Genomic DNA, 13,745 nt, shown 5'->3' with positions numbered 1-13,745 from the left:
ACGGGGGTGGCAGCCATCCCCGGAAAACCACGGTGCTCCGACACAGGAAAGCCGGCTGATAAGCGATCTGCAGACAACGCTCCTTCCTTCCTGGGAAGCTGTCACACAGGCAGTGGACTGACCCCGGGCGACGGTGCAGCTCCCTGAGCAGTGGGATGGGGAGTGGGGAATCTCTCCGGGGGTAGAGTAGACTATTGAACCAGATTGGCACAGCTCAGCCCCGCCCTGATCCTGCACTCCGGCAAACAGGGAGGGACAGGCGGTGGGGTGTTGGGGGGGTGGGGGTGGGGGTTGCACTCCGGCCTGCACCATACTCTAGGTTGTGATGGGAACCGACTGGCACAGCCCTTTCTGAAAGTCCCCCGGGGTGGCTCCTCCCTGCTGGATTTCGGTCAAAAGCAAAAAGAGACACAGACGTTTGTCGCCCTACTAAACCCTTAGAGCTTTGAGTTACGTTCCAGGCACAAAGACTTAACCTCTTTGGCAGGGTGGCCCATTAACAAATACAGAGCCAGTCCTGAAATGTGGCCCCTAACTTCCTAAGACCGGTATTATTTATGCAGACAATTAAAAGAATTGGAGGCCGCCATCCCTAGGTTCTAAGATGCCCAGACTCCCCAGGGAGCACTGGGTTTTGCAGAATTGGTGCAGCAGCTGTTCCCCCCGCTGCTGCTCTATGACAAGATATGTACTTTCATTTATCCAATCCCCGAAATGCTTGGTTTAGAGCCTGAGAGAGCCGGAGACTGGCTGTCTATAGAGGGAAAGGTCTGGGAAGGCCAGGCCACAGAGGGAGCTGTGAACTATGCTTGCAAGCCTGTAGGGCAGGGCAAGAGGGAATGGGGTCTCCAGGCCACAGAGGGGGCTGGTCAGCTGGGAGCTAGGATGTCCTTCATCTCTTTTCCAAATTGTACACAAGTCCCACAAAGTCGAAAAGGGGTGGGGGAGGTCAGGTCAGAGCTTGAGTGTGTGTTCTGCTGCTCCAGGCATTGCAGTCAGGAATCTACTGATTCCTGTGGCAGGCAGCTAAAAGCAACCAAAGTTCTTCTTCCAGGCTATGTGTATCTCTCTCTCTCTCTCTCTCTCTCTCTCTCTCTCTCTCTCTCTCTCTCTCTCTCTGTCTCTCTGTCTCTGTCTCTCTCTCTGTCTCTCTCTCTGTCTCTCTCTCTGTATATATGTGTGTGTATATGTGTGTATAATGTGTTGTGTGTAACTCTGTGTGCCTGTGAATGTATATCTGTGTGTATCTGTGAGAGAGATGAACACAGAAATACACACACAGATATACACTCACAGATATACACAGATACACACACACACACACAGAGAGAGAGAGAGAGAGAGAGAGAAGAACACAGAAATACACACATATACACACTCACAGATACACACAGAGATATACACAAAGACATACACAGGTAGACACACAATACAGACACACACACACACACACACACACACACACACACACACACACACACCTCACCCTCATCATCACTATCTCCAAACGTACTATTCTGCCTTTAGCAGCAGGGGCAGAACTGGGAAGGAATTTCTTCTGCCACCTGCAGGGCAGTGACTTGACAAACAGAGAAAGATATTCCACCCTAAGGGCACAAGGTCCTCCAATTGATTATTCTATAGACAAGGACAAAGTTGACCCTTGACCCAAAGGAACAAAGAAATTATGTGATGGACCCTGTTGCTCTGTGGTGGTCTGAGACCTAAGTTACTAAGCACTATGAAGCAAGGTGCCACGATTTACCAGGAAACTGCCTCCTCCCCTGTTGCTATGAAAATCCCCTAGCATGATCTGGGATTTCTCCAGATCCTCCATGAAATCTCCCATGTATTAGGGGGAAGAGTGGCTGGTGTCCCCAACAAAGACAGGGGATGTGAGCCATGTTCACATTTCTTCTGAAATGTAGTTTGGGGTTTCCTACCTACTGTGGCCATCACTGTAGTCTCCGTCTGCAGGACTCCAAGAAAACAAGAAGTGGCTCTTTCTAAGGAATAGACTGCGTTCTGTCTCTGAGATTGAGTTATTTACATCGCACCATTGAACAACATGGGAAAGAATGTGGGCTATGGTCACCTTCTCCCGTATACACATGTAGTATTATATAGCTTAGGTGGGCCTCAAACTCTGTATGGATCCAGAGAAGACCCTGAATTTCTGATCCTTGTGTCTAGACCTCTTGAATGCTGACATTACAAGCATGCACGACACTCCTGGTTTGCGCAGGGCTGAGGAATGAACTCAAGCCTTCTTCTGTTTGTGCTATCGATGGAGCTACATGCTGTGATGACTACTTTCTAAGGAGAGAGACTTGGTGTGTCAGGTAGAAGACTTTGCCATATATCCACGTTATCAGTATCTTCTCAGAGATAGCTGGGTAATAGGAATTCATTTAACACACATTCATTCATGAGTTCTTCAACTGGATGTGACTGTTCATACTTGTAATTACAGTATTCCAGAAACTGAAAGAGAGAGAGAGAGAGAGAGAGAGAGAGAGAGAGAGAAAGAGAGAGAGAGAGAGAGAGAGATCGCCCAGATAAATCGGTTGAGAAAGGCTCATTCCTCCCCATGTTCCCATCATAGCCTTGCTTCTGGCTGACACCCCCTGTATACTTACCAGGACAGTTAAGAAGCAGGACTCAGTAACCTTTCTTAGTCTATTTTCTGTTGCTGTCCTTGAATATCACAGAGAAGATGATTATAAAGAAGAAAGGTTTATTATAGTCACAATTCTGCAGGCAGGAATGTCCGAGATTGAAGGATGACACCTGATAAAGGTCTTGCTGGTGGGCACTCTGTAGAACCCTGAGGAAGGGCAGAACATCACATGGTGAGACTGCAACACAGTGCAACGCCAGTGCAGCAAAGGGAGCTCACATTTATAACAGAGCTATTTTCTCAGTAGTTTATGAATGAACTAAGGCTTTTGTGAGGTCAGAGTCCTTAGGACCCAGTCACTGTCCAGACCATTGATATAGAACTTTGGAGACTGTTTCCAGCACAGGAATTTTAAAGGACAAACACTGAAACCACAATAGCATCCCAGTCTCATTCAGGGTCAAAGTATCTACAGAACCTGTAGGGCTCCTTATGACTTACCCTGTCTCCTGTTGACACTCCGACCTCTTCTGTCTAACTCTGAGCAGACAAGGAACCTTGCTGCTCCTAAACCTCTGGGTTTTCCCTCAAGAGTGCCGCTCTTCTACCCATTATCCTGTCTGCCTGCTAGCATTCAGGGCAGGTGATCCTGGAAGGTCCAATCTTCCTCTACCCCTCAAATGATTTTAGATACATGCTTCCCTTCCAGATCCTTAGCATACAACAGATAACAACTACCCGTGTGGCCCCAAGACAATGATCATGTTTCATTAGTAGAAAATGCACAGAACTATCACGGTCTCCATTCAAGTGAGAGATTAGTATCTGAAACCACTGTTTGTAATGATCTACAAGGGCCTCATTCCTTTCCTAGCAGAATGCAGTTTGCAAAGGGCAGAACTGGCACCTTCCTACACTAAGAGTTAAAGAGGCAGCAAGGAGATCCTGTCTCTCCCTCCTATTAGGCGATCTCTCCACCTCACTGTTCAATCTGATTCAGAAAGGGGAAAGTTTTAACCATAAAGACTCATTTTTTTAGCTGAAGATCCTCCTTCTCAATATGATTCAGTGATGGATTAGTGATCCTTTAGAATGTGGAAGATAGAAAGGCTCTATCATCCCCCACAATACCAATATGAAGAATTGAGGTAGATATTTTAGCAATTGGACACCAGTGTCTTAGTAGCCACCTGTGAACAGTGAAAAAGGTAGAAGCCATCTAGATGCCAACCAGTAGATAAATACACCCACCAAATACAGTGTAGACACGCAATGGAATGTTACTCAGCCATGTGAAGGAATGCAGTATTGATACAAGCTATCAGATGGCTATACCTCTGAAACACTGTTACGGAAAAGACAACACATTGTGTGTTTCCTTTCACATAGAATATCCAGAAGAGATAAGCTCATAGAAACAGAGATGAGGGTGGGGAAAGGGGAGTAACTCCTTAGTGTGTCCCGGTTCTTCTTGGAGGAGATGGACATATTGCAGATGAATGAAGGTCACACGAAATGGGAGTTTACTAAAGATTACTGAATTGATGGCTTTAAAATAGTTAAATTTATAATATGCTGATTTTTCTCCCTTTAATAATTAAATTTAATTATTAAAAGACACATTTTTTTTATGGTCTTGTTGCATAGAGCACTAAGGAGTGGAGGTGGCAAAGAGTTAGAGAAAATGACAGGTAGCCAATTTTTTTTTTCAACTCATCAGTTGCTATATTATCAACAAAAAGGGTTTATGGTGGCCAATTTGATAACAACTGATGATACAGGAAAGAGGTTTAAAGGGGCCCCCACAGACCAGAGCAACATAGTACCCACAGATCACAAAAGCAGGACTACATGCCCAGCAACCTTGGCCTGGAGCCACTTTGGCATTACTGTTTATGCAACTTGGTCTAGAACCAGGGCTGCAGTCATGGAAGCAACATCCTCAGACAGGTTTGCCCGATAGAGGAGCCATCATTCAGCTGCAGCATGGGCTCCTTGAAGTGACAACAGAGACAGACATTTGTGACTCTGCATGCATGGAGTTTCTCTCTGTCTAATCTATGGACAATGGAAATATCTGCTCACAGTAAGCCCCCAGTGCATGCAGAACGCTGTATAATGTACATAGGACTTACATGTCTGAAGCCTAAGGTAGTTCTCATCAGGGCTTTGAATTTTTCTGTCTTTTACAAGAGTCTGAGGAAGAGAGATAGGTTGTGGGGCGGCAGGCAGTGAAAGGTACCTTGATTCCTGGTCGAGACAGGTTGAATTCCTGGGAGACCCTAAAGGGATGGCAGGTACGTTCCCAGCCTCCCAAATCAGGGTCTCACTAGCTGCAACCCCCCACAAACCCCTGGGGAGAGGTTTGAGACAGACCAAGTCACATAGAGCAATGCCTCAAGCCCCTCCTCCACAGGTGGTCACATAGGCTTAAGACAGATCAGTCGTAAAGACAGGACCATGCTCCTGAATATGTAGATGAGGTCTGACCCATCCAAAAAACTGTATTTAAGGGTTGTGCTCAGAATTAAAGGTGTGCAGGAATTATTCCATCGTCTGACAGCTTCTGTCATAAGAGCCATAACACTGCTGCAGAAATGGCCACCAGAAGCTCCCCTGCACCCCTCACCAGTTAGTCAGTCTCCCGCTGGCTCAACTCAGCCTGAACAACCCAAGAGGCAGGCAGCCACAGAAAGGACAAGGACAGGCAGCTGGAGGCAGTGAAAGCTGTTCTCCCTCCTGCCCAAGTTCTCTCTCCACCTCACCTGAACCTAACTGGGCCAGAGATCGCCATGAAGAGTCCCCCATCCTGGCACCAGAGCACTACAATAGGTTGTGATTCAGTCAAAAATACCACAGGTTCCAGGTAGCCATGTCTGGATTGACAGCCAGCAAAAAGTAAGCCATAAGGCCTTTCTGCAAGGGCTTGTTGGGCAGCATGGAGAGATTCCTCCCACACTTCCTCTTCCGCGTGGAATCCCAAAATGCTTCCCTTTTCCTGTTCCAGAGGATCATCTCCTCCAGCATCTGGCTTCTGTGCCTGTGGCACCCAAACCATATACATGCTCTGGAGCAGAGAGAGACCAGTGAATTTCCTTAATAGTATTTTCATGTTGTTTCCAACACTGGGATATAAATAGGACAAAACAATAGCACGTTTTTCCTTTGCCTCTGCTATTGTTTGAGTGATGAACTCTGGGTCAGAAGACACACAGGCGGCCCGCGAACAACCTCTGCTTTACCTTAGAAATCCTTGAGGGATTTGTTCCCTTTCACCCAGAGTATGTGAGGGACACGGACTCATTCTTTATCACTGACTTCGTGGAGTCATTTGAATGCCATTTTTTCCCCACCTTGACCCTCCAAATCCCCAGAATGTCTAGCACAATGTATCAGAAAGTCAGGAGCCTCTGACCAGTGAGTAAATCCAAGATGCTGGGGACACTCAAAGCAAAGAGGCACCAGTCTGGGAATGGATGGGTGTGGCCTAGGAGGCATGTTCTGCTGAACTTTCACCTTTCCATTTTACAGATAAAGGAACTGAGTCCCCGATGGCAGATCAATGGTGCCATACATCTCAGTCGGCAGTGGAGTGCAGAACTTGTCAAAGTCATCTTCCCCCACACCTCTTTCCTGCCACTTTCTTCTCATGCCACCCTGTTATCAAAGACACCGTGACAATGGTTAGACCTACAGCACGAATAATGCAATTCCCAGAATCACTACCTTGTGTTGTTTTATTTGTCTGTTTTCTCAGAGGATGAAACTAAGGCCGAGAGAGGTCACTTGGCAAAAGTGTATCAAGACCTACTTAAGAGTTTTGCTTTTGTTACACAGCAGATTAGACTTTTCCCATGGATGTAATAAAAGCAACTTAAGGTTCATTTTGGCTCCTGACTTAGACTGTGCTGTTGGTCTTGGAAGGGAAGGCATGGTGGAGAAGTGCTAGCTATGGGAGCAGGAGCTTGAAGCAGCTGGACACACATGAACCATGGTCAGGGCACAGAGAGAGGTGAAGGCTGGTGCTCAGTAAACTCCTTTCTTTCCATTCAGTCCCAGATCTCAGCCTATGGAACCCTGCTGTCCACATTCATGGTGGATCTTTCTTCCCCAGTTAAATCTAGAGGGGTGCCCCTTCAGTGGTTCTCAATCCCATCACCTTGACCCGAAGGTCACAGAAGGAGCCTTCCTAAGGCAGAGGGCCACCCCAAGAGACTGACACTTTCATTTTAAAACTTATGACTTTTTCTTTTAAAAAAGAACTTTGAAAACTGTTATTGGCTGGAGCTGGAGAGACAGGGCTCAGCAGTTAGGGGTACACACAGCTCTTGCAGAAGACCTGGTCCCAGCACCCACATTGGGTTGCTTACACCCAGTTGTAACTCTAGCTCTAGTATCTTATGTCTTCTTCTGGACAACTCAGGCATTTGCACTCATATGCACAAACTACACACCGGCACTCACATATACACATAATTAAAAATAACATCTTTTAAAATTGTTATTAGTATATTGCTTTAAGATACAGTGTCATTCCTGGAGAACCAGTGGAAAATTCTTCTAGGAGGGCATGGGCCTCATTTAAGGCACTGGGTGTGACTCCAGGTTATTCCACAAAATATCTAGAGGGGAAGTTGACAAGGGAGACTTGTTGTTTCTTCCCACACTGACTGGGTCATCCAAGAGTAGTACCTGTTAGAATGGCTGGGAGAGGGAGTTCTGGTATCACACTGCCAACAACCTGTAAATGGAGAGAAAAATGTTACTAACATGACCTGGCCAGACCCCTGATGATTGAGGCAGAGTCCTATGGATTTTTAAAATCAGCCTTAACACAATTACTGGGCGAATTACCCCTAATCTATTTTTCTATTTGCTTGACTGGCTAGTTGAGTTCCTAAAGTACTTGCTGTGCGAGTCTCACACAGGTTGTTTCTGTCCCATCAGTCTGTCTTGGGGACACATTTCACTCAGCCATGTGCCCCTGGTCCATCTTGTCCAACGGAGCCCTCTTATTCTCTGTCTCCTTCTCCCTCCTTCTCTTCTTCTTCTTCCTCCTCTTTCTCTTTGTGGTCCCCATGCCACTTTTATTTAACCAATAGTTTTAAATGGGGGGATTGGGAGGGAAGGTTTATATAGCATCACTTGGTATACATGAGGACCCACTCATAGGGTGACCCGATCTTGGGTGCCAATAATTAGCATTTGAATACATAGCAGCACCTGACCAATCCTCCGAAAGATACCTGCTGTCGACTGCGGGATAAGGAACATGGCCTTGCTGAGTCTCACTGCCCTCATCACCAGAGTGAGGTAATACTATTATTATCTGCTTATGGAGTTGATAGCCTTAAGCTAATACCACATGTGAAGGGCATAGAGGAGAGCCGGGCACACCTTAGTGTGTATGAGTGCAGCTCTCTGCACACTTTAGGAAGCCAGGTGCCCATTAGAAGGACTGGCACCCAAATCCTGGTACCAGCTCCCACTCTTAGTGAACCCCTAATTTCTTTACTGGGAACAGTTTGTACATGCCTTTTCCAACTCCACCAGAGAGGAGTTAAGCTCTCCATCCTACACTGAGGCTCTGGAAGGAGGTGAAGGTGCTTCTCTAACACCTGGGTGCTGTCTGCAGCCGAATGCCATTTTTAAACATATTCTTCAGTATTTTCCATGTGTTTTGGTTTTGTTGGGGGTGGGTTGCTGGTGAAAGGTAAACTATGAGACTTTAATCAAATGCTCCCAGATACTGTTCTTTAGTAGAGCAACTGAGGACAGCCAGAGCGCCAAGACTATGCTGCCTGCCCCCGTCGTGGGAGCTTGTCCTTGACTGACCTAACTAACATCAGCCTACACTTATGGGACCCGAGGGAGTGGGTTGAGGACAATGGCCAAGTAGAGTTTTCATGGATTCAAAACCTATGGCCCAGAAAAAGAATGGTTCAAGATGACCTTGAGCCAAACCTCTTTGTTCTGCAATGTTCTAGCTCAAGAAATGAGTGATGACTCATCAGACAGTATTGGTAATGACAAATAGATCCATTTATAAGGGAATATTGAGGTTGGGCACGGGGTTTGATGTTTTCAATACTTCTTACTTGATCATCACCACTGTTTTCATAGCTCTCCTTACAGGTAAGGGAATCAAGATTCAGAAATGTGGGGTTGGGGAGACAGGTCGGGAGTCTAGGGGAAGGCTTGGAGCAAGAGTGGGGTTGAGGTGTGTTCAAACCTTGGAAATCTCGTTCTGAATTGCCTGGTGTAGGATCACTTCCCCACCCAACCCCTGCCCTAAGCCTGCATATCCTGACCCATAGCCCACCTTTGCCTCACCTGTACCTGACAGCCAGGTTAAACTTCCTTTCCTCTTGTAGGCCATGACCAGCAGCACCTGGAATTCCTCCTTACACAAATGAGGCATCCCCAGCAACCTGGTCCCAGCCGACGGATTATGTACACTTACCCAAAAGCCACTTCTTACTACCCAAAGGTTTAAATAGCCTTTGCTCCCCCCCAATTAAATGAGCTGTCTGACTAAGCCTATCTGTTCTCACTGGGCTCAATGGCTGCCTGGGGTCTCCACACTCTGGCCCAGCCATTTCTGCCTTGCTTGAATTGGACCCTGAAAGACAAGGAAGCAGAGTCTCCACTTGACAATTTTCCCTCAGGGATTCAAGTGCTAAGAGTTGAGTTCTCCTATGGCTTTGTGACAGTGTTATCTGGCCACCCCACCCACTCCTTTCCCTGAGCTCTATGAGTTGCCTTTCTGTTATAATAAAACACCATGACCAAAAGCAGCTTCTTCAAGAAAGAGTATTTTGGCTTACAGTTTTAGAGGGATAGGAGTCCATCAGGGCAGGGATGCATAACAGAAAGCCAAGAGATCCTCTCTCGCCAACAGTCAGCAAACTGGAAGTAGGGCAAGAACATGAGCTCTCAAAGCCTGCTTCCTCCAGCAAGGCTGGCACTTTCCTAAATGCCCCCAAGCAGGCTTGCTCTCAGGGATTCAAATGATTCTATGGAGGACAATTTTTTCATATAAACCACCATGGGTACCCTCTTGCCATAAGGCCTTCACTAGAGCTTAAGTGATGCTGCCATTGTATTCTCGCGTCTCCAGAACTGTGAGCTAACTAAATCACATTACTTTATAAACTGACTCACTATTTTGTCATATTAATGCCCAACAAGTAAACCCAAGGTTATGTAAGGAGTACAAAGTTAGTGGTCAAATTCCTGCCAACTTTTATTCTGAACATCTAAAGTGTTCAGAAGTAGGTTACACCGAAGGACTTTACCATTGCTGGCCCTGTGAGCTAGAGGGTAGGTGTCAAGTGGGGACAAGAGGTGAGGAGAGTCAAGTGGGGCAAGCAGACTTCAATTCTCTGCACTAACCCCTCAATCCCCAATACCCTCAGATTCCCCTATGAATTCTTGAGCAGTGGCTATGACAGGTTCTACCTGAATGTCCCAAACACATGTGACAATAGAAGCATTAAAGTCATTAGTTACAACAACTGGCTTAGTTATACTTAAATGTTCTGCAAACAACAAAATCCAACCTAAGTGATGCCTCTTCCCGTCATGTGAGTCTGAGTTAGGCGTTCCTGCTTACTCTGCTTCCTTCAGCTGGCGAGGAATGCTGTCACCAGTGTTACAAACAGGAATGAACTCATCTGGGAAGCCATTTTCAACTCTCTCTATACCCAAGTATTGTCATGGCAAACTAGAAAAGTTATCTTTCTGTTTATGCTTTCAATCCTATGAATAACATTTGTGGAACACGTGATTCTTTTTCAATAATGTACTGGGAAAGTGCTGGGAATACGCACACACACACACACAAGCACACACACAAGCACACGCACACCCACATGCACGTGCACGCACACGCACACTACTCCTTTTCAAATGGCTTCTAGTTTACATGTGTTGGCTTTAGTTCAGATTTGGCCAGATTCAAAGAAAAAGACTTCAGTTAGGTCCAAGCCTCACGTTTAAGAGAAACTCTGTCTTTTTTGCTGTTGTTTGTGTGTTGTTTGTGCATGAGGGAAAAAAAAAAACAGAAAACAGAAACACAACTCTAGGCTTTTTTGACAGTCTAAGTCATAAACCAGACGCACAGGTATGGAGGGCAGTGTGGCAGTGTGGCAGTGTGGCAGGTTTCTGTAGAAAGATAAGCCCGACTAGAAGGAAAGCCCCATCTTTGCCCTCCTCAGCCTCCCTCGTACGGTCAGCACAAGTTCCACCACCGTCTGCCAAGTTCTGTTTTGTTTTGACGGAGGCTCCCGCTTTGCCAGTCTGAGCCTCAGGAGAAGAGAGAAGCCTGCCATTTTGCACACTTTTGCCTTTTCTGATGTTTATTTTACTAAGACTCTTAAACCTGTCAGCGAAGCGGTTTCCAGTCCAGCCCCTGTGGTAATAATCTCCCTTTTAAAGCCATAAGCACTCAAAGTGAGACAGACTGGAAGTCCGACGGGCACTGCAAAGTTGCTGAATTCAGCGGACTCTTTGAAGATGCCCCACGGGTCAGGCTTTATGAGCGTCAGGGTAGGGAGAAAAAGTCCAGTTTGAAGGTGCCGCAGACTCTTTAGAAATTACTAGAACTCTGTCGGTGGCAATGATCTTGTGCAACCTGGGGTCTGTTGAGAAGCCATTAGACTTGTCTTTTGTTTGCTGATACAATTATGACTTTATTCAAACTGCAGACAGTAAAATACATAGAGAAATTTGGCTCTTTCCAAGACTCGGGCAGATGACTAGCTGAAGTTTTATGTGACAGTCGAGCAGATCTAAGCATGCTTCCTGCCTTCAGAGTAGAACGGTCACATGACGGTGGCCACATGATTATCTTGAGCTGTGGTGTGGTGTGTGTATGGGAAATTCCTCCCTGGTTAAATAGCAAAACTCCTCTCCTTTCTGTCTTTGAATATGACCACGTGAGGTATTATGCGGGGACTATGGAAGCAGCCATGTTGTTTCCATGCTCAAGAGGAGAGAGGATCACCAGGAAGCCCCCTGACATTGTGCTGTGCAGAATGACACCTTTGTTCTAATACCTAACAGCTGAAGGCACCCTGTACTATCCAGGCCAGAGCCGTGGCGAATCTGTGGCCATTACCCCTGATACCAAAGTGTCTCACTGTCTTGTCACCCAGATGAAGAAAATGGCGACATAACCTTCATTGGAGAGGGACTACTATTTGATGTCTTTGGGTAACACACACCTTCCCTGTCACCAACCTGAGCTGTCTCTAGGGGCCTGAAGAGATGTTTCTGAACTGCAGTGGTTTGACCTGCAACCAAGGCTCTGGCCACTCGACCAGCCCTTCCTCAAGACTTTCAGTAAGGACACCATGACTGTAGCTGGATTCCCAACTCGTTGTGCAGAGGTTAAAAAAAAAAAAAAAAACTGAATCCTGGGGCCGTGGTCAGGCCAAGCTTTCAAATGACATCTGAACAATGGTTTTGTTGAATAACTGTCTAGAAAAATACTCATGTCACTCTCCTGCTTCCTCACCCAACCTGCTCTCTCCAGTTCCGCACAGTCAGATGTCAGTACGTCTGTGCGTCCTCAGTTCCATGTTCCTTCTACAAGACATCTGCCTAAGGAGAGCAGTGGATAACGACTTTAAAAAGGAAAAGGAACCTGACCTGGAGAGACGGCTCAGCAGTGAAGAACACGCTGCTCTTCCAGAGGACCTGGGTTCAATTCCCAGCACCCACACGGTGACTCACAGCCACTGGTAACTCCAGGTGCAAGGGGATCTGACACCCTCTTCTGGCCTCTGAGGCACAATACCTATGTCACCACAAGGTAAGCAGGCAAGCATTCAGAAAGCCCATGTACACAAAGTAAAAATAATAAAATTTTAAAAAGCAAAAAGCAAATGAAAGACGAATGGAGTGTCTATCTTGTGAAACCAGCCATTGACCAGTAGATATACACTAAGAAGGAAAGGTGACACAATGGTACTCTACAGGGGTTTAGTCCATGTCACCACTTGGGGTGCCATTGAGACTTTATCAAAGTAGTGACTTTAGAACAGCAGTTTCCAGTCAACCTTTCCTTGAAGGGGCTCTCCCTGCCCCTTACTTGTGAAGCCCAGCTTCTCAGCAATGCTAATGTCCTGGCCTGGGAAGGGTGAGAAGAATCAGCTTATCCTTATCTAGTCAGCGCCAGGTTTGCTCATGCTGGCAGTTCCGAAGCCCACTGAGGTGCCCTGCTCAAGACCAAGGGCCAGGTACCCCACATCCTCAAAAGCAGTCGCTCCCTTCTTCACAGCTAAGCAGCTTTCTTAAAAATGAACGGAGGGAGAGGATGGGAGGAGAGGGAGGATTTAAGTAGTTCATACAGAGGTTTTGGTCAAAGCTCTCAGCAGAAACCCATTAAGACTTTCATTTTGTTGCTTTTCAGAACGTGAAATTTTAAGTGAAGTTTCAAAAACAGACCTAAAATCCCTCCCAGGAGAGCTGCTCCAGCCCCTGAATGCTGTGTGGGAACTACACAGAGCTACACGGGGCTGGTAGTTCCCGACTAAGGCTTCCCAGCCTCTCCTAATGTCTCCGGGGCCTGGCCCCAGGGAGCTCCTCTATGCAGATAAGGAGGCGGCCTTATCTGGTCCTAACAAGTTCTCTTTTCCAGTGAAAACCGCTCAGAAATTGGTTGCAGACCAGGGACTGGATTAGAGGCCAGAGCCAGGGCCAGCACCTCTAAGCAAACAGAAGGGTCACATGATTTATCGGGTGATGAGTGTTTGCTGGAAGGCCTGTGGTGTGAGGTTACCCTCCAGTCAGAGGGAGAGAGAAGGGGGAAAAAAGAAAACAAAACCTCTCACTTGCTTTTGTTTTTGAGGGAACCGCCTCTCCCGTGTGAACACGAGGTGGAGGTGGGGGTGGGGGGCTCTGCGCAGTGTCTGGGCAGAGAGCAGAGGTGGTGGCTTTGATGGGGGAGGGGCTGAACTGGACAAGCAGTCCGGGAATGCAGGGGTCTGTCATCAGGAAGCCATCTCCTTCCAGAGGCCACTTTCCAGATGTTTCCCCAAGTCTTTTTGGATGGTCTTATTTCCCAGGTTTTTCCCTCGCCTGGGTTTTCTGCTGATGATACCCAACCCCCAACATTTGA

The 13,745-nt window shown here is 46.8% G+C and overlaps 1 long non-coding RNA gene across 1 annotated transcript in view; it reads right to left on the bottom strand.

Annotated features, from left to right (window-relative positions):
• Nucleotides 1-367: 367 nt before the first annotated feature.
• LOC102554307 (uncharacterized) overlaps nt 368-13,745 on the bottom strand; it is a 47,024-nt gene continuing 33,646 nt past the window's right edge. Inside the window, exons 2-3 of the long non-coding RNA XR_005500645.2 lie at nt 7,313-7,361; nt 368-2,827 (exon numbers count right to left, since the gene is read on the bottom strand). This is a non-coding gene — a long non-coding RNA (uncharacterized LOC102554307). The remainder of the gene's footprint in view (nt 2,828-7,312; nt 7,362-13,745) is intronic.

This window comes from Rattus norvegicus, chromosome 2, assembly GCF_036323735.1.
Source record: "Rattus norvegicus strain BN/NHsdMcwi chromosome 2, GRCr8, whole genome shotgun sequence".
Lineage (NCBI taxonomy): Eukaryota > Metazoa > Chordata > Mammalia > Rodentia > Muridae > Rattus > Rattus norvegicus.
This window is presented reverse-complemented; position numbering and strand designations above follow the sequence as displayed.